A 25250-nucleotide genomic window follows, 5' to 3' on the forward strand; every position below is an offset into this window, starting at 1 on the left:
CAATATGCTCCTCAATACCACATGATCTTGGATCAATAGGCTTTGGACTCACTGTACAGACCATCCGCCATACATGCTAAGCTGAAAGCATCCCAGTGAAAGAAAAGTCCTTGCTTAAGTTCTTCCCTCGCCAGTCCAACCCCATCTGCTTAGTATCATTCAGGACCTCCTCGTATTTTCAGATTCACCAATGGCATATTTTGATGACTTCCAGGGCTCTTTGACTTTTTCCTTTCAAACATCTGTATCTGAAGGAAGCTTTACATTTATGTCACTGGGTTGTCAGAGGGAAAGGAGTTTGACAGGTTTGCTTTGTTGTTGCTATGCAGTTCCTGACTCTGCATTTGACCTGTAGATTCTACCAGTCTAGAAAAAAGTCACTTCATGCAAAGCTGATGGAGTTTTGAAGTTTCCCCACCTTTCAAATCATTTGTGGACATGATCCTCAAGCGAGGGATAGAGATGGAGTGTGGAAGCAGATCTATGGACCAGCTCAGAAGGTGTGAAGTGACAGGAGCAATGAGAGTCAGCTGGAAAGGATGGTGGCAGGGCACTGACCCAAGCAGAAAAAAAGTAGAAGTGAAGTTCAATTAACCATTTCCACTAACGTCTGCGGCTGCCAGTGATCTAAGGAGCTACCCATTTGGAGTCATTATCAGTGTGATAGATATTAGAGAGATGTGATTTTTGTGGGACTTTCCTGGTGGAGGCAAGTAACTTTCACTTAAAGAGTCTGCTGGCAAGTATACCTTGGAGAGGACTACCGGAGTGGAAAGATCCTAGGACCAGAAAAGGTTATTCAAACAACAATCCAGTTAACCTACTCCATCTATCACCACTAGACAGTATCCACATTACTAATTCCAGAAAGTGTGGAATTTAACCCTGTGGTTTTATTTATTTATTTTAGTGTGCTGGTCTTATTCTAGGCAATGTTTTGTTTTGTTTTGGGGGGGATGCGAAGAAGGAACCACACAGAAAAATATCAGTATGCTTTTATGAAAAGTCATCATCAAGCTAGTCAGTCTTCAGGGGGTGTAGCTCAGTGGTAGAGCATGTGCTTTGCATGTACAAGGTCCCTGGTTCAATTCCTGGCACCTCCACTTCACCATTTAGCAACCTCAACCTCTAATTTCCTTTATCATGTTTGTTCTGCTCACAGGAAAAGAAAGCCAATGGTCCAAACAGTTGCTTTTAGTGTTCTTCCATTTATACTTGTTGGGGCTTAACATCTCCCTCGGCAGGATGTCAGCAGAAGAAAGACAAGAAGGAAGAGACAGAGAAGGAACCAGCCCTTGCCCCAAAGCAAGAAGACTTTCACCAGAACATGTAATCAATTAATATTCAGTTTTAGTTAGCATATCATGGATAACCAAGGTAGAAGAACAAGGACAGAGAGAAAGGAGAAAAGGAAATGGCCCTCCGAAAACCCCTTAATGCTTTTAATCATTGAAAGTCAGACTAGAGGAAAGTTTCCAGCTGATTTTCTTTTTTTAGTGGCACAGTGGTTAAGAGTTCATCTGCTAACCAAAAGGTGGACAGTTCCAGTCCTTCAGCCTCTCCTTGGAAAACCTATGGGGCAGTTCTCTCTGCCCAATATGGACTTTAGGAGTCAGAATTGACTCAGTCCCAATGGGTTAAAATGGCCCTCTATTGCAATCTTTGACAGAGCTGTCAATGGGGGATGAGTGATTAGAGGACATTGGACAAATCAAACAACAGCACTCAAGAAACACAGAGATATTCAACATGAACATTGCAACTATAATCCAAATTTTAGCGACCGACAGTATCACTGGCCACAATAGTTCAATTTGGGAGTAGATTAGCTTTAAGGTCTTAACAGTTTCTTGTGCCACTCCTGGTTTTAGCAGAGCAGTTATTCTTGTTCATTGTAAAATGACTTTCATTGGAGGATTTCAAACACCATGTTGTAGAAAATATCCCACACTGCACACACACCTAGCTGAATTAAAATGACATATGAGCATTGGCGAGGAGCCTATTAAAATTCCTTCCCTTCTACATTTCTTACATTTGGCTACAGAATCCCACTTTCTTGTCTTTAGAACTTTAAATAAAGTCACATAACGTATTCAGTTCACACCACACCAAAGATTTTGAGGGAGATGCATCCAAAGGACTATGTAGAGGGGTGAGGAGAAAGAGAGCAGAGAAGGGTAAAAATAGATAGATGCATCTCAGTTCTTGTGTTTCCTGTAACAAACACTCTCAATTGGAAGCCATTTCAAGAAGCTTCTACTTCTTGCCAAACCAGAAGTAAGGGACTAAGAAGGGGTTCCAACCCTCAATATCTGACCTGGGATCAGAGGCCTTATCCTTCAGGCCACAGGACTGATACACTAAAAAAGTAGTCCAAATCTGAAAGGAAAGTGTTGCTCGGGAGCATGTGGTTTCTGTTTTCAAATGCTTAACTTTGAAATTGAAAGAAAATTGAACGACATTCAAAAAGGAATCAAGTAGCAGCTGAAACCACTGAAAACAATTACATAGCATTAATAAACTTTGCAATGATCAGGAGTGATGGATTTCTTCCAGGGATGATTTGTTCTTCTCTAAGTCACTGATAATAATGATACTTTGGGTGGAGAAACACAAGCTGAAAAGTAAACACTTCGATAAAGGGATGCAGATGACAGCATGAGGAGAAGGAGCTCCAAAGGTTAGCATGTTCAGGCTTCTCCTGCCGCAAATATAAGATGGCAATGCCCCAAGGAGAATGGTCTGGAAGCTCAAACAAGAGCTTCCCCTGTCAGAAATGCCTATTTTTAAAGCCAGGAAAAAATTGTATTTTAATCCATTTGTAACATGGATTTTAACAACTTGATCCTCTATCAACAAGTACAAGAATCACCTGACACGGAGGTAGAACTAAACAGTGGGTCCCTTACCTCACTTGGTGAGAGGTTTAGAGGTCTGATGTGCAATTGGGTGACTTCCAAGCTACTTCAAGTGGGAAAAGAGAGCCAAAATAGCTGGGAGGGGTCCTTCTCTCATTGAAATGCTAACCTCTGAGGTACTTTGCTTAAAAATCATCCCTGAATTGTCTTGGTATTCATCTACAAAGGAATCCAAGGCACTTATGTGTGACCCACCCCCAACTATGCCTTATAAGGCCATAAAAAAAAAAGGAGAAAAGAGAAATCCACAAATAACTAAAGTACAGCAATTACAAATTCTCTTAGTTTTCAAATAGCCTTGGTTTCTTGGAAGTACTGAGATTTTTTTTTAGAAGTAAACAATACCCTTTTCCCAGAAGAAATACTCTGTCTTTCCTCCCCAGAGAGGTTAGTCATTCCTTCACAACAAAACTTCCCCATTTGTTTCCAGATTCCCTGTACACTATTTTCCCGAGGTTTAGGTCAAGACTAATGAACTGTCTTGAGTCATGCTCTGGAAGGTATGTAATAAAAAATGTACATTAATTCCTCAAGATAAATACCCTTTTTTCTTTGAATGAGGCAGGAAACAGTGCATAAAGACGTGAAGAAGGAAGAGGAAGGAGAGAAAGGAACTGAGAAGGAGTGGCTCACATTGGTAGGCAAGGTGCATCATCAAGAAAGGCAAGCAGAGAAATGTAGAATATTAAACCCAGGCTTCTTTGCATCTGCATCGTTATTGTACATTCTCGTAGGTCTTCGAATTCTCTCCACTTCTTTTCTCCTGTTTCCCAAAGCTGCAAGAAAGAGGTACAAGACAATGCAGAGGGATAAGAAGAAGAGTAGCATTCATGTTGCTTTCAGAAAAATAGGTGCAGGTGGGGAACTAAGAACAAAGGGATAAAATCACAACATTTGGCAAGTAATGAAGTCCTCCTTGTCTAGCTGTATGATCATGAACTGGTAGTGATTTGTTTAGGGGTCACCACTCTGGTTATTAAAATCTAAAGAGATACAAGGCAAAGACAGAAGGAAGACCAATGATCCGATGAATGACAGCACCTCTTTCAAACAAAATATTCTTCCCAACAAAGAGAATTCAAAGAAAACTATCTGAACACTTGAAATAAGAAACCAATTGGCCACATATAACCAAAAAAACAAACCTGCTACCATCGAGTCAATTCTGACTCATAGAGAAAGTGTAGCACAGAGAAGGCCACCACAGGATTACGAAAGAGCAGCTAGTACATTGCAACTGCCATATAAAAGCCTAAAGGAGGTAGTCAGAAATACCATATACAGAGGCCTGGGTAGCTCAGTTGGTAGAGTAGGAGACTTTTAATCTGGGAGTTCAGGGTTCAAGTCCCTGTTCACACAATCTTTATTCTACTCTCAATTATTTCTCTTACGTAAAAGCCCTTCATTTTACCCTAGTTACCTATTCTGGAAGCTCTGCTTCTTCACTCCTCTCTTCCTGCTCTTAGCTCTGAAGAAAACCAGAACAGAAAAAGAAATGGTAGCCATTCCTAACTATGTGTTTAAGCCTTTAATTCAAATCTGTAGATAAACATCAGCTTGAGAACAGAAGAACTAGATGTTGCCCAGCTACAACCAATAACTGCCCTAACAGGGAACACAACAGAGAATCCTTGAAGAAGTAGGAGAGAAGTGGGATGCAGACCTCAAATTCTCCTAAAAAGACCAGACTTAATGGTCTGGCTGAGACTAGAAGGACCCCACAGATCATGGTCTGCAGACCTTCTGTTAGCCCAACACAGGAACCATTCCCAAAGCCAAGTCTTCAGACAGGGATTGGACTGGAGTATAAGATAGAAAATGGTACTGGTCAGGAGTGAGCTTCCTGGATCAAGTAGACACATGAGACTATATGGGCAGCTCCTGTCTGAAGGGGAGATAAGAAGGCAGAGGGGGACAGAAGCTGACAGAATGGGCATGGAAATACAGGGGAGAAAGAAGGACTGTGCTGTCTCATTAAGGAGAAGAAAAACTAGGAGTATATAAAAAAAAAACCCGGTGCCGAGTTGATTCCGACTCATAGCAACCCTACAGGACAGGGTAGAAGTGCCCCATAGAGTTTCCAAGGAGTACCTGGAGGATTTGAACTGCTGACCCTTTGGTGTAGCAGCTGTAGTACTTACCACTATGCCACCAGGGTTTCCAGAGTATATAGCACGGTGTATATAAATTTTTATGAGAGACTGACTTGATTTGTAAACCTTCACATACACCACAATAAAAATGTTTTAAAAAATTTGTAGGTAAGTCAAAACAAGTGCCTATGGTTCTTATTTAGGCTTCTTTTAGTGCAAGAAAAGGCTAGAAGCCTTTTCAATGATTTAAAAGCTGTATATGCAGCATGTAAATGTGATTGTGGTGAAAAATTTGGTGGAGTAGGATTGACTCAGTCATTTCAAAGTGAGAGCAAATTTACCCAACATAAAAGGGCAAAAGGAGTTCTCCTGAAGTCAGAGGTGTATAACCTGGGGACTGCCTGTATAAGTTGTCTACAAGGAACTCATTTCATATATGTAACTATATTCCAAAACCTAACCCGCTGCCATCAAGTTGATTCCGACTCATAGCGAACCTATAGGACAGAGTAGAACTACCCCATGGAGTTTCCAAGGAGTGCCTGGCAGATTTGAACTGCTGACCTCTTGGTTAGCAGCCAAAGCGCTTATCCACTACACAACCAGGGTTTCCCCATGTAACTATATAGTTAGGTAGAAATTAAAGAGAATTTTTAAAAAGATATATCATACAAACAATCAAGAGAAAACACAAGTGGCTATATTTATATTAAAAATAATGAAAACTTCAGAACAAAAAATTAACAGGGACAGAGATAGCTTAATGATAAAAGGATCAATCCACAAAAGGAATAGGAAGTCATTATTTTTTACTGCTGTCATATTCCACTGAATTAATACTGTCGTTGATGTTGTCAGTTGCCTATGTAAAGAATAGCTGCTTCCTCCGTTCCTTCACAGTCAATCTGATCTCTTGGTAAACAGTGCTGAAAAGAACATGGGTGTGCATATGTCTGTTCGTGTACACGCTCTTATTTCTCTAGGGTGTATTCCAAGGAGTGTGACTGTTGGATCATATGGTAGTTCTATTTCTAGCTTTTTGAGGAAGCACCAAATTTATTTCCAAAGTGGTTGTAACATTTTAGGTTCCCATCAGCAGTGTATAAGTGTTCCAGCCTCTCCACAATCTCTCCAACATTTATTATTTTGTGTTTTCTGGATTAATGCCAGCCTTGTTGGAGTGAGATGCAAGCTCATTGTGGTTTTGATTTGCATTTCTCTAATCGCTAATGATCTTGAGCATTTCCCCATGTATCTCTTAACTCCCTGAATGTCTTCTTTAGTGAAGTGCCTGTTCATATCCTTTGCACATTTTTTGATTGGGTTACTTGTCTTTTTGTTTTTGAGTTTTTGCAGTATCATGTAGATTTTAGAGATAAGGCGCTGATCAGAAATGTCATAGCTAAAAACTTTTTCCCAGTCTGTAGGTAATCTTTTTACTCTTTTGGTGAAGTCTTGGGTTGAGCATAGGTGTTTGATTTTCAGGAACTCCCAGTTCTAGTTTCTCTTCTGCTGTTCTTGCATTGTTGGTAATGATTTGTATACTGCTTATGCCATGTATTAGGGCTCCTAGCAGAGTCCCTATTTTTTCTTCCAAGATCTTTATCATTTCAGATTTTATATTTAAGTCTCTGATCCATTTCGAGTTCATTTTTGTGGATGGTGTGGGGTATGCATCTTGTTTCATTTTTTTGCAGATGGATATCCAGTTATGCCAGCACCATTTGTTAAGGAAACTGTCTTTTCCCCATTTAACTGACTTTGAGCCTTTGTCAAATGTCAGCTGCTCTTATGTGGATGGATTTATGTCTGGGTTCTCAGTTCCGTTCCATCGGTCTAGGTATCTGTTGTTGTAGCATTACCAGGCTGTTTTGACTACTGTGGCGGTGTAATAGGTTCTAAAATCAGGTAGTTCTAGGCCTCCCACTTCGTTCTTCTTTTTCAGTAACGCGTTACTTATCTGGAGCCTCTTTCCCTTCCATATGAAGTTGGTGATTTGTTTCTCCATCCCATTAAAAAATGCTGTTGGAATTGGGATCAGAATTGCATCGCATTTATACATCACTTTTGTCAGTATAGACATTTTTACAATGTTCAGTCTTCCTATCCATGAGCAGCGTATGTTTTTCCACTTATGTAGGTCTCTTTTGATTTCTTGCAGTAGTGTCTTCTAGTTTTCTTTCTATAGGTCTTTTACATTTCTGGTTAGATTTATTCTTAAGTATTTTATCTTCTTGGGTGCTACTGTAAATGGTACCCATTTGGTGATTTCCTCTTCAATGTTCTTTTTGTTGGTGCAGAGAAATCCAACTGATTTTTGTATGTTTATCTTGTATCCTAATACTCTGCTGAACTCTTCTATTAGTCTCAGTAGTTTTCTTGAGGATTCTTTAGGGTTTTCTGTGTATAAGACCATGTCATCTGCAAATAGAGATACTTTCACTACTTCCTTACCTATCTGGATTCCCTTTATTTCGTTATCTAGGCTAATTGCTCTGGCTGGGACCTCCAGCACAATGTTGAATAAGAGTGTTGATAAAGGGCATCTTTGTCTGTTTCCTGATCCAAAGGGGAATGCTTTCAGACTCTCTCCATTTAGGATGATGTTGGCTGTTGGCTTTGTAGAAATAAATGCCCTTTATAATGTTCAGGAATTTTCCCTCTATTCCTATTTTGCTGAGAGTTTTTATCATGAACCCATGTTGGACTTTGTCAAATGCCTTTTCCACATCAATTGATAAGTTCATGTGGTTTTTGTCTTTTGTTTTATTTATATGATGGTCCCATTAATTGTTTTTCTAATGTTGAACCATCGCTGCATACCTGGTATGAATCCCCCTTGGTCATGGTGAATTATTTTTTTGATATGTTGTTGAATCTATTGCCTAGAATTTTGTTGAGGATTTTTGCATCTAAGTTCATGAGGGATATAGGTCTGTAATTTTTTTTTGTGTGTGTGTGTGTGGTGTTTTTACCTGGTTTTGGTATCAGGGATATGCTGGCTTCCTAGAATGAGTGTGGCAGTATTCCGTCCTTTTGTATGCTCTGAAATACCTTCAGTAGAAGTAGTGTTAACTCTTCTCTGAAAGTTTGGTAGAAACGTGCAGTGACGCCATCAGGGCCAGGGTTTTTTTTTCCCTGAGTGTTTCTTATTTACCTTTTCAATCTGTTCTTTCGTTATGGGTTTGTTTAGTTGTTCTACCTCTGTTTGTGTTAGTTTAAGTAGATAGTGTGTTTCTAGAAATTCATCCATTTTTTCTAGGTTTTCAAATTTGTTGAAGCACAATTTTTCACAGTAATCTCACATGATTCTTTTAATTTCAGTTGAGTTCTGCTGTGATATTGCCATCTCATTTCTTATTCAGGTTATGTGCTTCCTCTCCTGCTTTTCTTTTCTCAGTTTGGCCGATGGCTTATAAGTTTTGTTAATTTTTTTAAAGAACCAGTTTTGGTCTTGTTAACTCTTTCAATTGTTTTTCTGTTTTCTATTTCATTGAATTCTGCTCTAATTTTTATTGCTTGCTTTCTCCTGGTGCCTGAGGGTTTCTTTTTTTTGCTCTCTTTCTATTTGTTCAGGTTGTAGGGACAATTCTTTGATTCTGACCCTTTCTTCTTCTTGCATGTGTGCATTTATTGATGTAAATTTACCTCTGAACTCTGCTTTTGCTGTGTCCCTAAGGTTCTGATAGGAAGTGTTTTCATCCTCATTGGATTCCATGAATTTCTTTATTTCATCCTTAATGTCTTCTACAACTCAGTGGTTTTTAAGCAGGATATCGTTCAGTTTCGAAGTGTTTGATTTCTTTTCCCTGCTTTTTCTTTTATTGATTTCTACTTTTACGGCCTTATTGTCAGAGAAAATGCTTTATAATATTTCGATGTTTTGGATTCTGCCAAGGCTTGCTTTATGACCTAATATGTGGTCCATTCTAAGGAATGTTGCATGTGCACTGGAAAAGAAAGTATACTTGACTGCTGTTGGGTGGCAAACCTAGTACCATTGAGCCAATTCCAACTCATAGCAACCCTATAGGACAGAGTAGAACTGCTCCATAGAGTTTCCAAGGAGCTTCTGGCAGATTTGAACTGCCAAACCTTTGGTTAGTAGCTGTAGCACTTAACTACTATGCCACCAGGGTTTCTGCTGTTGGGCGGAGTGTTCAGTATATGTCTATAAGGTCAAGTTGGTTGATTGTGGGGTTTAGCTCTCCCATGTCTTTACTGAGCTACCTTCTGGATATTCTGTCCTTCACCGAAAGTGGTGTATTGAAGTCTGCTACTATTATTGTACTATTAGTATTATTGTGGAGCTGTCTATCTCAATTTTCAATGCTGTTAGAGTTTGTTTTATATGTCTTGAAGCTCTGTCATTGGGTGAATAAATACGAAATAGGGTTTTATCCTCCTGGTATATTGTCCATTTAATCATTATATAGTGTCCTTCCTTATCCTGGGAAACCCTGGTGGTGTAGTGGTTAAGAGCTATGGCTGCTAACCAAAGGTTGGCAGTTCGAATCCACCAGGAGCCCCTCGGAAACTCTGTGGGATAGTTCTTCTCTGTTCTATAGGGCCGCTATGGGCTGGAATCAACTCAGCCGTAGTGGGTTTGGTTTGGTTTTCGTTTTCCTTATCCTTTGTGGGGGATTTAACTTTAAAGTCTATTTTGTCAGAAGTTAATATTGGCACTCCTGCTCTTTTTTGACTGTTGTTTGCTTGATATATTTTTTTCCATCCTTTGAGTTTTTGTTTGTGTCTCTAAGTTTAAGGTGTGTCTCTTGTAGACAATATATAGACAGATCATGTTTTTTCATCCATTCTGTCACTTTTTTGTCTCTTTGTTGGTGCATTTACTCCATTTACATTCAGCATAATTATGGATAGGTATGTGTTTTTTTTTTTTATGTGTTTAGTGCTGTCATTTTGATGTCTTTTTTTCTGTGTGTTGTTGACATTTCCTTTTTCCCACTTAATTTTTTGTGCCAAGTAGTTTACCTTTATATATTGTCTTTTCCTCTTATTTGTTGTTGTTTATTTTGATTTGGCTAAGACTTAATTTTTTTCTTTGTGTTTTATTTTTATGAGTAGGATTGTTAGTCTCCTTTGGGGTTACCTTAATATTTACCCCTATTTTTCTTAGTTTAACCCTAATTTTTATTGCTTTATGTCATCTTGACTTCCTCTCCGTATGAAAGATCTATGACTGCATTTCTTAATCCCTGTGTATTGATTTAATGTTGTCTTCTTCAACATAAATGACATAATTTTTTCCCTGTTTTGTGTATTTTTTTTATCTTGATTTATTTTTGTCATTTCCCTGTCTGGGTTGACTACTGGATACTCTGTCCTGAGTTCTAGTCTTGGGTCGTTATCTGATATTATTGATTTTCTAACCGGAGATCTCCTTTTGTAGTTCTTGTAGTTTTGGTTTGGATTTTATAAATTCCCTAAACTTCTGTTTATCTAAAAATGTCCTAATTTCTCCTTCATGTTTGAGAGACAGTTTTGCTGTCCCTCAAATTTTGATTCTTGGCTGACAATTTTTTTCCTTCAACACTTTATATAAGTTATCCCTTTGACTTTGTGCCTGCGTAGTTTCTGCAGAGCAGTCTGAGCTTATTCTTATTGACCCTCCGTCTTTAGGTGAGTTTTCATTTATCCCTAGCCACTCTTAAAATTCTCTATCTCTGGTTTTGGTAAGTTTTATTTTAATATGTCTTTGCAACTTTCTTTTGAGATCTACCTTACATGGAGTTTGATGAGCATCTTGAATAGATATCTTCTCATCTTTCATGATATCAGGGCAGTTCTCTGCCAACAAATCAGCTAAACAGGGAAGTAAAATAAATATGTATAAGTAATTTGAATTTCCATGTGGGAAACAAGGTTAGGAAGGCTAGAGAAGCCAGAAGACACCTAGTGTATGTGCTAGAGTGTTGTAGTCTGAAAACAGGCCTTGGTGTGACTGAAAATAAAGACAATAGAGAACTAATAAAAATGTTCATCTGGGTGACAGCTCATCTTTCAGAATTGGCCTCTCTGGAATGAATGAGGAAATTGCACCAACAGAGATCTCCCAATTTCTGTGTACGGATGTGGTAGGAGCAGTGCTGAGAGTAATATCAGATGACCCAGCTGCTTTGAGATTAATCACCACCACAACTGATGAAATTTGTTAGATTTTGCTTGAAATGCAAAGAGTAAAAAAACCAAATTCTTGTCTGTTTGTTCCACGTATTTCTACACTTAGATGAAATCTACTGAAAATGAACTTTTTCCTAAAGAATTCTATCTGGCTCCTCTACACTTCACATACTGCTCTTAGCTCAAAAGGAGTCTAAAGAGGGGGACTGTAGCCACAGAAAGTCAGAGACTCTGTACAATCAATAATAACTACATACTCAGGCACCTTTTCCTCAGTCCTATCCCTGGTAGAGCAATGGTTAAGCCTTCAGTCTGCTAACCAAAAGGTCACTAGTTCAAATCAATTACCCAATCCATTGAAACTTTTTGGGATAGTTCTAATCTATCCTGTAGGATCCCTATGAGTTGGAATTGATTCAAAGGCAACTTTTTTTTTTTTTTTAAATATAGGTGTGGACCCGGTGTTGGTGGTTAATAGTTTGGCTGCTAACTGTAAGGACAGCAGTTTAAATCTATCAGTTTTTGGAAGGCCAATGGATAGGGTCGTTATAACTCGGAATTCACTTGACGGTATCAGGTCAGTTTTTTTGTTTGTTTTTTGTTTTTTTGGTTAGTATAGGTGCAGAAGCAAAGTAGGTGAGTCCTTTGCAGGTCAAGTAGCTGACCTCAAAATGGGCTTAGGGGTGGCCTGTGACAGAAGGATAGAAGGTGGATAGTTGCAGCTTTTGGAAAGAAGAGAAAAGGGGATGATGCAGTATGAAAGGTTTCCAGTCTCTTCAATTCTCACCTCCACTATCATAACCGATCCCCGCTTTCCTATGGACAAACTAGCCTTTTTTCACCTTTGAGCCTTCCTCTACAAGGTCTCTCTATAGGATTTTCTCCAGGTTTAGGGAAAAACACAAAGAAGCCTTTTAGTTCATATTCTGGACTGCAGGATCAAATTTACATTGATTCATCAAGGTTATTTTTATTCTTAGCTCAACAATTGAAAATGTTTATAAGGAAACTAAGATCATTCAACAAGGATGTGGCAACTGTCCTGAAACAATGTAGACCTTATCTGAGGTCTTTGGGTTAATGTGACTGTTCTCTCTTCTTTTGACCCTTGAGTGTTTAGGATTTGTACTCCATTTCTGTTTTGTAGCTTCTTCAAAGATGGGACTCCCCCAACCACACCCAGACACTGAGTTCATTCAGGTCAGGTAGAGAAAGAAGTTGCTATGCACTTTGATGGCTTATTTCTGCTCCATATCCATGACCATGAATGAGAGGTAGGCAAGACAGGGTGTTGAGTCTTTGCATCTCCAGCTCAAATCTGGGTTGAACATCTACTTCTCAACATCTTAGAGCATGCCAGAAGACAAAATAGGATGAGAAAATGGCTCTCCTCTTTGGCAGGAATGAATTCTTCTTCACCTAACATTATTTCAGAATTTTCTATTATCCATCCCAAAGAAGGAACAATGGTATTTCCCAAGCGTTGGAACAGGTTTCGCTTCTTTCAAATTCTCTGTCTTCTTGACACTCGATGTTTCCCCAAATTGTCTTAACAGTCTGCTTAGTCTTTGGGATGTGCAGCTGGTGGCCCATGTACCAGTGAGTAATGAGAGTGCTTGGAGAGAATGCATGAATAAGAATGACACCAAATCACTTTATGAGAGCACCAATGTCCCGACAAGTCAGTAAAGATTGAAACACCAAGGACAAAATGAGTCAGATTAAGGAAGAAGCAACTTTCTGAGACTAAGACGATGAATGACTAGGCTTTGACAGGAAAGAAGGATGGAGGTACTAGGGATCGGACCCAGGACCTCTTGCATGCTAAGCACGCACTCTTCCACTGAGGTATACCCCGGGGAAAAACAATATTTCAGAGGAATCAGCATGACTGTTGGCCTAATCTTATAGGACTGTTGTTAAGATAAAATTACCTCATGGTCAGCTTTCCTGTTTCCAAACTCCCTACACTGCACCCTCTCAGACACCGATACACCAAGAGAAGCATGTCTTAGTGCTAGAAAGAAAGACATTTTTCCTGGTCGGTGGTCTTCCACCAGACTGCCCGGAACCTGCTTCCATTCTTCCCATCACCTGGCTGAGTCCCAGGATATAACATTCTTTTGTAACTTGTCTGAATGTAACTTTCTGTATCTTTTTGAGTCTTGGAAACATACTAATGTTTCACAGGCAAATAAATAAATAAAACTAAGTCAAGTGTGTGTGTGAGAATGCTCTAAATATGAATGCAAATGGAACACATCTAAAACATTTCAAAGTAATAACATGTCCATATATGAGAAAAAAGAGAGAACTGATTCAAGAAAATGTTTTACACAATGTTTCATCCTCATTGTAAGAAAAAAAAACTCAAATATTAAACTCTACTTAGCTGAGTTTTGTTTTTGTTTTTAATAGTGCTATGGGTGTAGCAATTCTGATATTACTTCGTGTAAGTTTTAGGCTTCAGTAAATGAGTACACATATTGAGGTTCTCGTAAACCAGGGCTCTCACTGTGGGAGATAAAAGGAAAACACGAAACTGGAATGGGGGAAGGTAAGAAATTCCGTTGTTGTTCTGGACGGGTGTTCCTGTTCCCATCAAGGTTGATTTTGACTCATGGAGACCCCACGTGCAAACAGAGGAGAACTGCTGCTCAGTAGGGTTTCCTAGGCTTCAGCCTTTATGGGGAAACCTGGTGGTACACTGGTTAAGCGCTCAGCTGCCAGCTAAAAAGATCTCTGGCTGGAACCCATCACTGCGCTCTGCGGGTGAAAGACTTGGCAGTGTACTTCTGCAAAGGTTACAGCTCTGAATAGACTCCAAGGTAGTGGGCGCGGTTTCTTGGATTTCACCTTTAATGGAGCCAAAGGGGCATAAATGCGCTAGAGTGCTAACCTAGATTGTTAGTTCCAGCCGTAGTAAAGGCCTGGCCTTCTGCTTATGTTAAGATTTCAGCCAACACATGGAGTCACCTTGAGTCGGTAACATCTCCATAAAAAAACCAAAACCAAACCCAGTGCCGTCAAATCCATTCCCACTCATAGGGACATGTGGATACCGAGCAATAATTCATAAGGAAGCAGATGTCCAGGGTTTTTCTTCCACGGTGCCGCTGAGTGAATTCCAACTGGCAACCTTTCCATTACCAGTAGGTACCGAGCCCAAACCTTCCGCGCCACGCAGAAACCTTCCTCGTACAGTGTACTGATTCTTTTTCTACAGAACTTTCTCACATTTCCTGTGATTAAAAACATTCCTCATCCCCCCCCCACACACATAATATGTAATATCAAAGCAGAAATGGATCTTAAGTACAAAAGCATGTAGCATAATGGAATTTATTCCAACAGTTCCTAGGTTTTCTCACTGAATTTCAGTTCCTTTTTTTTTTAATTTTAAATAAAATACACAAAACTTCTCTTAGCACTTCGTGTAAGACCTCAAAACCAAAGCATACTCCTGGCTGTCGAGTCTGTTCCGACTCATAACGACCCAAGGAACAAGTAAATAAGGGAGGGGATGATAAAAATATGTATGCACACACCTTGATTGCATTTGCCAAAATAAGTAAAAAGTGTCAAAACCTACCATTTGCTGTCGAGTCCGTTCCGATTCATAAGGATTTGGAAGATTTACTCGGTAGGGTTTCCAGACCTGGCACAGCGGTTAAATCTGTCTACCACTAACTGTAAAGCTCCGCGGCCCGAAACTGACATTGGCTTCCGCAGGAGGAAAAATGCGGAACTCTGCTTCTGTAAAGGTTGACAGTATTGGAAACCCTAGGGGGTAGCTATGAGTCGGACTCGACAGCAGTGGGTTTGCTTCTGTTGTTTTTAATTTTTACGGAAGCGCTGCCACCTTAATCACTGAGCCACCAGGACTCCTAAACATAGATACAGACTTAAAACAAACAAAAACCACATAGTTCTGTGTTGTATAGATGTACTACTCTGTTCCATTAGAATCCTAAGCCTTGTAATGCACCTGTTTTATAAGAAAGTAATTATGCAAAACTAACTAAAGCCGCTGAAATCCAGGATCTTTAGATCTTCCAGTCCAATGGTCTTTGAATTCAGCACTTTCCTGTACCTGTAAAGGCTTTTTCAGTCATTCCTAAAAATATTATCAAGGTTCCTGTGTTTTCAAACACTGTCTTAACTTATTCCATATTATCCACTCAGCCAAAATTATATGGATTCAGTTGCTATCCATGTCTGAAAATGGGATCCAATTTCAAGAGATGGTGAATGATTGGTAGAGTAGGAGAAGGGCAAGACATGGGAGGAATAGGTAAAACAGGAAGAAGCTTTGCTTCTTGGTAAACACAGGTGGTTCCATACTCCAAACACTGCTTATCAACCTAAAGAAATTTCCATTGAAATGATCCAGCCTGTTCTTTCTCCCTTCTTTCAATCTTTCTTTTTCTGTCTTGCTCTTGAATGACACTGGAAAGGGTAACAAGTCATTACTGAGCACACTGAAAACTTGGCATCAGGATTGGAGGAAGACTACTTAACAACCTGAGATATGCAGATGAAACAACCTTGCTAGCTGAAAGCCAAGGGATTTTAAAGTACTTACTGATGAAGATCAAAGACTATAGCCTTCAGTATGAATTACCTCTCTATGTAAAGAAGACAAAAAATCCTCAGAATTGAACCAATAAGGCAAATCATGATAAATGGAGAAACTATTGAAGTTGTCAAGGACTTCATTTTACCTGGACCCACAATCAACACTGATGGAAGCAGCAATCAAGAAATCAAATGATGGATTGCACTGGGCAAAACTGCTACAAAGAAATTCTTTAAAGTGTTACAAAGCAAAAATGTCACCTTGAAGACCAAGGTTCACCTGACCCAAGCAGAGGTGTTTTCAGTCGCCTCCTATGCATACAAAAGCTGGACAATGAATAAGGAAGATCGAAGAAGAATTGAGGACTTTGATTATGGTGTTGGCCAAGAATATTTACTATACCATGGACTGCCAGAAGAAAGAACAAATCTGTCTTGGAAAAACTACAGCCAGAATGCTCCTTAGAAGGAAGGATGACTAGATTCGGTCTCACATGCTTTAGACGTGTTATCAGGAGGGACCAGTTCCTGGAGAAGGAGATCAGTCTTGGTAAAATAGAGGGTCATTAAAAAAGAGGAAGACCCTCAATAGGATGGATTGGCACAGTGGCTACAATATCAGGTTCAAGCATAACACTGATTCTGAGGATGGCACAGGACCGGGCAGCGTTTCATTTTGTTTTGTATAGGGTCACTGTGAGTCAAAATCAATTTCACAGCACCAAATAACAACAGTACATGATCTTGGTACTTCAAAAAACTATTTTCCCATTTTCTTTTTACAACCACTGGACCCAACCACCCCATGGTTTATCTGTATTACCTTCTCCAGTAAATTGCCCTTGGTTTGGAGTCATCTGGTAGATTATGCCACCACTCAATTTCCAGCAGCAGCTAATGACTGACTGGAGGGAATAGAAGGTGCAAAATTTCAAACCCCTTGACTCAAGGACAACTGTGCTATGGGATTTACATCCCAGCACCCCTGTCACATGGGTCGTGCAAACTCTAGGCTTCACCCAAGAGCACATTATTGTTTGGCTTCTTTCCTTCTCCCATCCTGAAGAGCACTCCCTTAATAAATCATGTACCCCTGAATTCCTGTAGCAGACTCCTAATATTCTATGGACAGGAAATAGGCCAATAAAACTACTCGGAAGGAAACACATGCTTTGCTGTTATTCTTGTTAGGTGCTGTCCAATCAGTTCCAACTCATAGCAACCCTAGTTATAACAGAAAGAAACACTTCCCAGACTTACACTATCTTCACAATGTTTAAGCCCATTGTTGCAGCCACTGTGGCAATCTATGTCATTGGGGGCCTTCTTTTTTTGTCTACCTGCTTTACCAAGCTAGATATCCTGCTCCAGGGATAAGTCCCTCCTGAAAACATGCCCAAAATATGTGAGATGAAATCTTGCCATCCTTGCTTCTAAGGAACATTCTGCCTGTATTTCTTCCAAGACAGATTTCTTCTTTCTTCTGGCAGTCTATAGTATATTCAAAATTCTTCACCAACATCATACTTCAAAGGTATCAGTTCTTCTCCGCCTTCCTTACTCATTGTCCAGCTTTCACATACTTATGAGGTAATTGAAAATACTATGGCTTGGGTCAGGTGCACCTCAGTCCTCCTCAAAGTGACATCATTGCTTTTTAACAGTTTAAAGAGGCCTTTTGCAGCAGATTTGCCCAACACAGTGCGTCTTTTGATTTCTTGACTGTTGTTACCATGGGCGTTGATTGTGGATCCAAGTGAAACGAAATCCTTAACAACTTCATTATTTTCTCACTTTTTCATGACTTCTCTTATTGGTCCAGCTGTGAGGCTTTGTCATTTCCTTATCTTGAGGTTTAATCCATACTGAAGGCTGTGGTCTTTGAAATCAATCAGGAAGTGCTTCAGATCCCCCCTCCCCTTTCAGCAAGCAAAGTTGTGTCATCTGCATATAGAAAGTCGTTAATGAGTCTTTCTTCAATCCTTATGCTCAGTGTTTCTTCATATAGTACAGTTTCTGGTATTATTTGCTCAGCATAGAGATTGAATAAGTATGGTGAAAGAATACAACCTTCATACACACTTCTTCTGATTTTAAAACACTCAGTATCCCCTTCTTCTGTTCAAACAACTGTCTGTTGGTCTATGCACAGGTTCTCCATGAACACAGTTGAATGTTCTGGAATTCCCATTTTTCACAATGCCATCCATAATTTGTTATGATCCACACAGTTAAATATCTTTGCATAGTTAATAAAACACAGGGGAACATTTTTCTGGTATTCTCTGCTTTCAGCTGAGATCCATCTAACATCAGCAATGATGTCCTTTGTTCCATGTCCTATTTTGAATCTGGCTTAAATTTCTGCTGGTTCCCTGTCGATGGACTGCTGCCACCATTTTAGAAATAGCTTCAGCAAAATTTTACTTGTGAGTGCTATTAATGATATTGCTCAATAATTTCTGCATTCTATTGGATCACCTTTCTTTGGAATGGGAACAAATATGGATCACTTCTAGGAGGTGGACCAGGTAACTGTCTTCCAAATTTTCAGGCAGAGATGAGTGAGTGCTTTCAGGGTTGCATCTGCTTTTCTGTTTTTTTTTTTTTTTTTTTTGAAATATCTCAATTGGTATTCTGTCAGTTCTGGAGACGTGTTTTTTTTTTTTCCCCCAACAATTTTTTTTTTTTTTATAACTTTTATTAAGCTTCAAGTGAACGTTTACAAATCCAATCAGTCTGTCACATATAAGTTTACATACATCTCACTCCCTACTCCCACTTGCTCTCCCCCTCTTGAGTCAGCCCTTTCAGTCTCTCCTTTCTTGACAATTTTGCCAGCTTCCCTCTCTCTCTATCCTCCCATCCCCCCTCCAGACAAGAGTTGCCAACACAATCTCAAGTGTCCACCTGATATAATTAGCTCACTCTTCATCAGCTTCTCTCTCCCACCCGCTGACCAGTCCGTTTCATTTCTGATGAGTTGCCTTCAGGGATGGTTCCTGTCCTGTGTCAACAGAAGGTCTGGGGAGCATGGCCGCCGGGATTCCTCCAGTCTCAGTCAGACCATTAAGTTTGGTCTTTTTATGAGAATTTGGGGTCTGTATCCCACTGATCTCCTGCTCCCTCAGGGGTCCTCTGCTGTGCTCCCTGTCAGGGCAGTCATCGATTGTGGCTGGGCACCAACTAGTTCTTCTGGTCTCAGGATGATGTAGGTCTCTGGTTCATGTGGCCCTTTCTGTCTCTTGGGCTCTTAGTTGTCGTGTGGTCTTGGTGTTCTTCATTTTCCTTTGCTCCAGGTGGGTTGAGACCAATTGCTGCATCTTAGATGGCCGCTTGTTAGCATTTAAGACCCCAGACGCCACATTTCAAAGTGGGATGCAGAATGATTTCATAATAGAATTATTTTGCCAATTGACTTAGAAGTCCCCGCAAACCGTGTTCCCCAGACCCCCGCGCTTGCTCCGCTGACCTTTGAAGCATTCATTTTATCCCGGAAACTGCTTTTGGTCCAGTCCAACTGAGCTGACCTTCCATGTATTGAGTGTTGTCTTTCCCTTCACCTAAAGCAGTTCTTATCTACTGATTAATCAATAAAAAACCCTCTCCCACCCTCCCTCCCTCCCCCGCCTCGTAACCACAAAAGTATGTGTTCTTCTCAGGTTTACTATTTCTCAAGATCTTATAATAGTGGTCTTATACAATATTTGTCCTTTTGCCTCTGACTCATTTCGCTCAGCATAATGCCTTCCAGGTTCCTCCATGTTATGAAATGTTTCACAGATTCGTCACTGTACTTTATCGATGCGTAGTATTCCATTGTGTGAATATACCACAATTTATTTACCCATTCATCCGTTGCCGGACACCTTGGTTGCTTCCAACGTTTTGCTATTGTAAACAGAGCTGCAATAAACATGGGTGTGCATATATCTGTTTGTATGAAGGAAGGCTCCTGTATCTCTAGGGTATATTCCCAGGAGTGGGATTTCTGGGTTGTATGGTAGTTCTATTTCTAACTGTTTAAGATAACGCCAGATAGATTTCCAAAGTGGTTGTACCATTTGACATTCCCACCAGCAGTGTATGAGAGTTCCAATCTCTCCGCAGCCTCTCCAACATTTATTGTTTTGTGTTTTTTGGATTAATGCCAGCCTTGCTGGTGTGAGATGGAATCTCATGGTAGTTTTAATTTGCATTTCTCTAATGGCTAATGATCGAGAGCATTTTCTCATGTATCTGTTGGCTGCCTGAATATCTTCTTTAGTGAAATGTGTGTTCATATCCTTAGCCCACTTCTTGATTGAGTTGTTTGTCTTTTTGTGGTTGAGTTTTGACAGAATCATGTAGATTTTAGAGATCAGGAGCTGGTCGGAGATGTCATAGCTGAAAATTCTTTCCCAATCTGTAGGTGGTCTTTTTACTCTTTTGGAGAAGTCTTTAGATGAGCATAGGTGTTTGATTTTTAGGAGCTCCCAGTTATCGGGTTTCTCTTCATCATTTTTGGTAATGTTTTGTATTCTGTTTATGCCTTGTATTAGGGCTCCTATGGTTGTCCCAATTTTTTCTTCCATGATCTTTATCGTTTTAGTCTTTATGTTTAGGTCTTTGATCCACTTGGAGTTAGTTTTTGTGCATGGTGTGAGGTGTGCGTCCTGTTTCATTTTTTTGCAAATGGATATCCAGTTATGCCAGCACCATTTGTTAAAAAGGCTATCTTTTCCCCAGTTAATTGAAACTGGCCCTTTGTCAAATATCAGCTGCTCATACGTGGATGGATCTATGTCTGGGTTCTCAATTCTGTTCCATTGGTCTATGTGTCTGTTGTTGTACCAATACCAGGCTGTTTTGACTACTGTGGCTGTATAATAGGTTCTGAAGTCAGGTAAAGTGAGGCCTCCCACTTTCTTCTTCTTTTTCAGTAGTGCTTTGCTTATCCGGGGCTTCTTTCCCTTCCATATGAAATTGGTGATTTGTTTCTCTATCCCCTTAAAATATGACATTGGAATTTGGATCGGAAGTGCGTTAAATGTATAGATGGCTTTTGGTAGAATAGACATTTTTACTATGTTTAGTCTTCCTATCCATGAGCAGGGTATGTTTTTCCACTTAAGTATGTCCTTTTGAATTTCTTGTAGTAGAGTTTTGTAGTTTTCTTTGTATAGGTCTTTTACATCCTTGGTAAGATTTATTCCTAAGTATCTTATCTTCTTGGGGGCTACTGTGAATGGTATTGATTTGGTTATTTCCTCTTCGGTGTTCTTTTTGTTCATGTAGAGGAATCCAAGTGATTTTTGTATGTTTATTTTATAACCTGAGACTCTGCCAAACTCTTCTGTTAGTTTCAATAGTTTTCTGGAGGATTCCTTAGGGTTTTCTGTGTATATAATCATGTCATCTGCAAATAGTGATAACTTTACTTCTTCCTTGCCAATCCGGATACCTTTTATTTCTTTGTCTAGCCTAATTGCCCTGGCTAGGACTTCCAGCACGATGTTGAATAAGAGCGGTGATAAAGGGCATCCTTGTCTGGTTCCAGTTCTCAAGGGAAATGCTTTCAGGTTCTCTCCATTTAGAGTGATATTGGCTGTTGGCTTTGCATAGATGCCCTTTATTATGTTGAAGAATTTTCCTTCAATTCCTATTTTGGTAAGAGTTTTTATCATGAATGGGTGTTGGACTTTGTCAAATGCCTTTTCTGCATCAATTGATAAGATCATGTGGTTTTTGTCTTTTGTTTTATTTATGTGATGGATTACATTAATGGTTTTTCTGATATTAAACCAGCCTTGCATACCTGGTATAAATCCCACTTGATCAGGGTGAATTATTTTTTTGATGTGTTGTTGGATTCTATTGGCTAGAATTTTGTTCAGGATTTTTGCATCAATGTTCATCAGGGATATAGGTCTATAATTTTCTTTTTTTGTAATGTCTTTACCTGGTTTTGGTATCAGGGAGATGGTGGCTTCATAGAATGAATTGGGTAGCATTCCGTCATTTTCTATGCTTTGGAATACCTTCAGAAGTAGTGGTGTTAACTCTTCTCTGAAAGTTTGGTAGAACTCTGCAGTGAAGCCATCCGGGCCAGGGCTTTTTTTTGTTGGGAGTTTTTTGATTACCGTTTCAATCTCTTTTTTTGTTATGGGTCTATTTAGTTGTTCTACTTCTGAATGTGTTAGTTTAGGTAGGTAGTGTTTTTCCAGGAATTCATCCATTTCTTCTAGGTTTGCAAATTTGTTAGAGTACAATTTTTCGTAGTAATCTGAAATGATTCTTTTAATTTCATTTGGTTCTGTTGTGATGTGGTCCTTCTCGTTTCTTATTCGGGTTATTTGTTTCCTTTCCTGTATTTCTTTAGTCAGTCTAGCCAATGGTTTATCAATTTTGTTAATTTTTTCAAAGAACCAGCTTTTGGCTTTGTGAATTCTTTCAATTGTTTTTCTGTTCTCTAATTCATTTAGTTCAGCTCTAATTTTTATTATTTGTTTTCTTCTGGTGCCTGATGGATTCTTTTGTTGCTCACTTTCTATTTGTTCAAGTTGTAGGGACAGTTCTCTGATTTTGGCTCTTTCTTCTTTTTGTATGTGTGCATTTATTGATATAAATTGGCCTCTGAGCACTGCTTTTGCTGTGTCCCAGAGGTTTTGATAGGAAGTATTTTCATTCTCGTTGCTTTCTATGAATTTCTTTATTCCCTCCTTGATGTCTTCTATAACCCAGTCTTTTTTCAGGAGGGTATTGTTCATTTTCCAAGTATTTGATTTCTTTTCCCTAGTTTTTCTGTTATTGATCTCTAGTTTTATTGCCTTGTGGTCTGAGAAGATGCTTTGTAATATTTCGATGTTTTGGACTCTGCAAAGGTTTGTTTTATGACCTAATATGTGGTCTATTCTAGAGAATGTTCCATGTGTGCTAGAAAAAAAAGTATATTTTGCAGCAGTTGGGTGGAGAGTTCTGTATAAGTCAATGAGGTCAAGTTGGTTGATTGTTGTAATTAGATCTTCCGTGTCTCTGTTGAGCTTCTTACTGGATGTCCTGTCCTTCTCCGACAGTGGTGTGTTGAAGTCTCCTACTATAATTGTGGAGGTATCTATTTTGCTTTTCAATTCTGTTAAAATTTGATTTATGTATGTTGCAGCCCTGTCATTGGGTGCATAAATATTTAATATGGTTATGTCTTCCTGATCAATTGTCCCTTTTATCATTATATAGTGTCCTTCTTTATGCTTTGTGGTGGATTTAAGTCTAAAGTCTATTTTGTCAGAAATTAATATTGCTACTCCTCTTCTTTTTTGCTTATTGTTTGCTTCATATACTTTTTTCCATCCTTTGAGTTTTAGTTTGTTTGTGTCTCTAAGTCTAAGGTGTGTCTCTTGTAGGCAGCATATAGATGGATCGTGTTTCTTTATCCAGTCCGTGACTCTCTGTCTCTTTATTGGTGCATTTAGTCCATTTACATTCAGGGTAATTATAGATAAATAAGTTTTTAGTGCTGTCATTTTGATGTCTTTCTATGTGTGTTGTTGACAATTTCATTTTTCCACATACTTTTTTGTGCTGAGGCGTTTTTCTTAGTAAATTGTGAGATCCTCATTTTCATAGTGCTTGACTTTATGTTAGTTGAGTCGTTACATTTTTCTTGGTTTTTATCTTGAGTTATAGAGTTGTTATACCTTTTTGTGGTTACCTTATTATTTACCCCTATTTTTCTAAGTAAAAACCTAACTTGTATTGTTCTATATCGCCTTGTATCACTCTCCATCTGGCAGTTCAATGCCTCCTGTATTTAGTCCCTCTTTTTGATTATTGTGATCTTTTACCTATTGACTTCCATGATTCCCTGTTATGTGTATTTTTTTTTTTAATTAATCTTAATTTGTTTGTTTTTGTGATTTCCCTATTTGAGTTGATATCAGGACGTTCTGTTTTGTGACCTTGTGTTGTGCTGATATCTGATATCATTGGTTCTCTGACCAAACAATATCCTTTAGTATTTCTTGTAGCTTTGGTTTGGTTTTTGTAAATTCTCTAAACTTGTGTTTGTCTGTGAATATCTTAATTTCGCCTTCATATTTGAGAGAGAGTTTTGCTGGATATATGATCCTTGGCTGGCAGTTTTTCTCCTTCAGTGTTCTGTATATGTCGTCCCATTCCCTTCTTGCCTGCATGGTTTCTGCTGAGTAGTCAGAACATATTCTTATTGACTCTCCCTTGAAGGAAACCTTTCTTTTCTCCCTGGCTGCTTTTAAAATTTTCTGTTTATCTTTGGTTTTGGTGAGTTTGATGATAATATGTCTTGGTGTTTTTCTTTTTGGATCAATCTTAAATGGGGTTCGATGAGCATCTTGGATAGATATCCTTTCGTCTTTCATGATGTCAAGGAAGTTTTGTGTCAGGAGTTCTTCAACTATTTTCTCTGTGTTTTCTGTCCCCCCTCCCTGTTCTGGGACTCCAATCACCCGCAGGTTATCCTTCTTGATAGAGTCCCACATAATTCTTAGGGTTTCTTCATTTTTTTAAATTCTTTTATCTGATTTTTTTTCAGCTATGTTGGTGTTGATTCCCTGGTCCTCCAGATGTCCCAGTCTGCATTCTAATTGCTCGAGTCTGCTCCTCTGACTTCCTATTGCGTTGTCTAATTCTGTAATTTTATTGTTAATCTTTTGGATTTCTACATGTTGTCTCTCTATGGATTCTTGCAACTTATTAATTTTTCCACTATGTTCTTGAATAATCTTTTTGAGTTCTTCAACAGTTTTATCAGTGTGTTCCTTGGCTTTTTCTGCAGTTATCCTAATTTCATTTGTGATATCATTAAGCATTCTGTAAATTAATTTTTTATATTCTGTATCTGATAATTCCAAGATTGTATCTTCATTTGGGAAAGATTTTGATTCTTTTGTTTGGGGGGTTGGAGAAGCTGTCATGGTCTGCTTCTTTAAGTGGTTTGATATGGATTGTTGTCTCCGAGCCATCACTGGGAAACTAGTTTTTCCAGAAAATCCGCTAAAAAAAAATGCAGTCTGATCCCTATCAGAGTTCTCCCTCTGGCTCAGGCTACTCAGATGTTAATGAAGCCACCTGGGGAGGGTGGGGGAGAGAACAGAGAGATAGGAGAGTAGCACCTCAGAATATAGCCAGAGTTGCTTGTCTTGCTTGGAATAACTATTATATCTAAGACTCCCGCGGGGCGTGTCGCCTATGTGTGCTGGCTGTGTGGAGATTGCCCCCGGGAGGTCTGGCCCGCTGGAGTCACGGTCAGATCCTCCGCTTCCAGCCCCACGCCCAGCGTCAAGGCTCCCCTACTGGGACGATGCCCTCTCGACTCCAAAATCAGTCGCTGCCTCCCAGGGACTTCTCGTCCCTCCAGCCACGTGCCCATGCCGCCCCCGAGAACCAGTTGGGCCTCCTCCCGGGGTTAGTTCAGATGGGTGGAGCAGGTCCCTGTGCTTGTGCCGTGACCCAGTGTCCCGGCTGGGACACTGTTCTCCCCGCTCCAATACCAGTCGCTGCC

The 25250-nt window shown here is 39.4% G+C and overlaps 1 non-coding gene across 1 annotated transcript; it reads left to right on the forward strand.

Moving 5' to 3' along the window:
- The first annotated feature begins 1031 nt into the window (after nucleotides 1-1031).
- On the forward strand, nucleotides 1032-1103 carry TRNAA-UGC (transfer RNA alanine (anticodon UGC)). The gene has a single exon. It is a non-coding gene; the product is annotated as a tRNA-Ala (tRNA).
- The last annotated feature ends 24147 nt before the right edge of the window (nucleotides 1104-25250 follow it).

This window comes from Loxodonta africana, chromosome 1, assembly GCF_030014295.1.
Source record: "Loxodonta africana isolate mLoxAfr1 chromosome 1, mLoxAfr1.hap2, whole genome shotgun sequence".
NCBI lineage: Eukaryota > Metazoa > Chordata > Mammalia > Proboscidea > Elephantidae > Loxodonta > Loxodonta africana.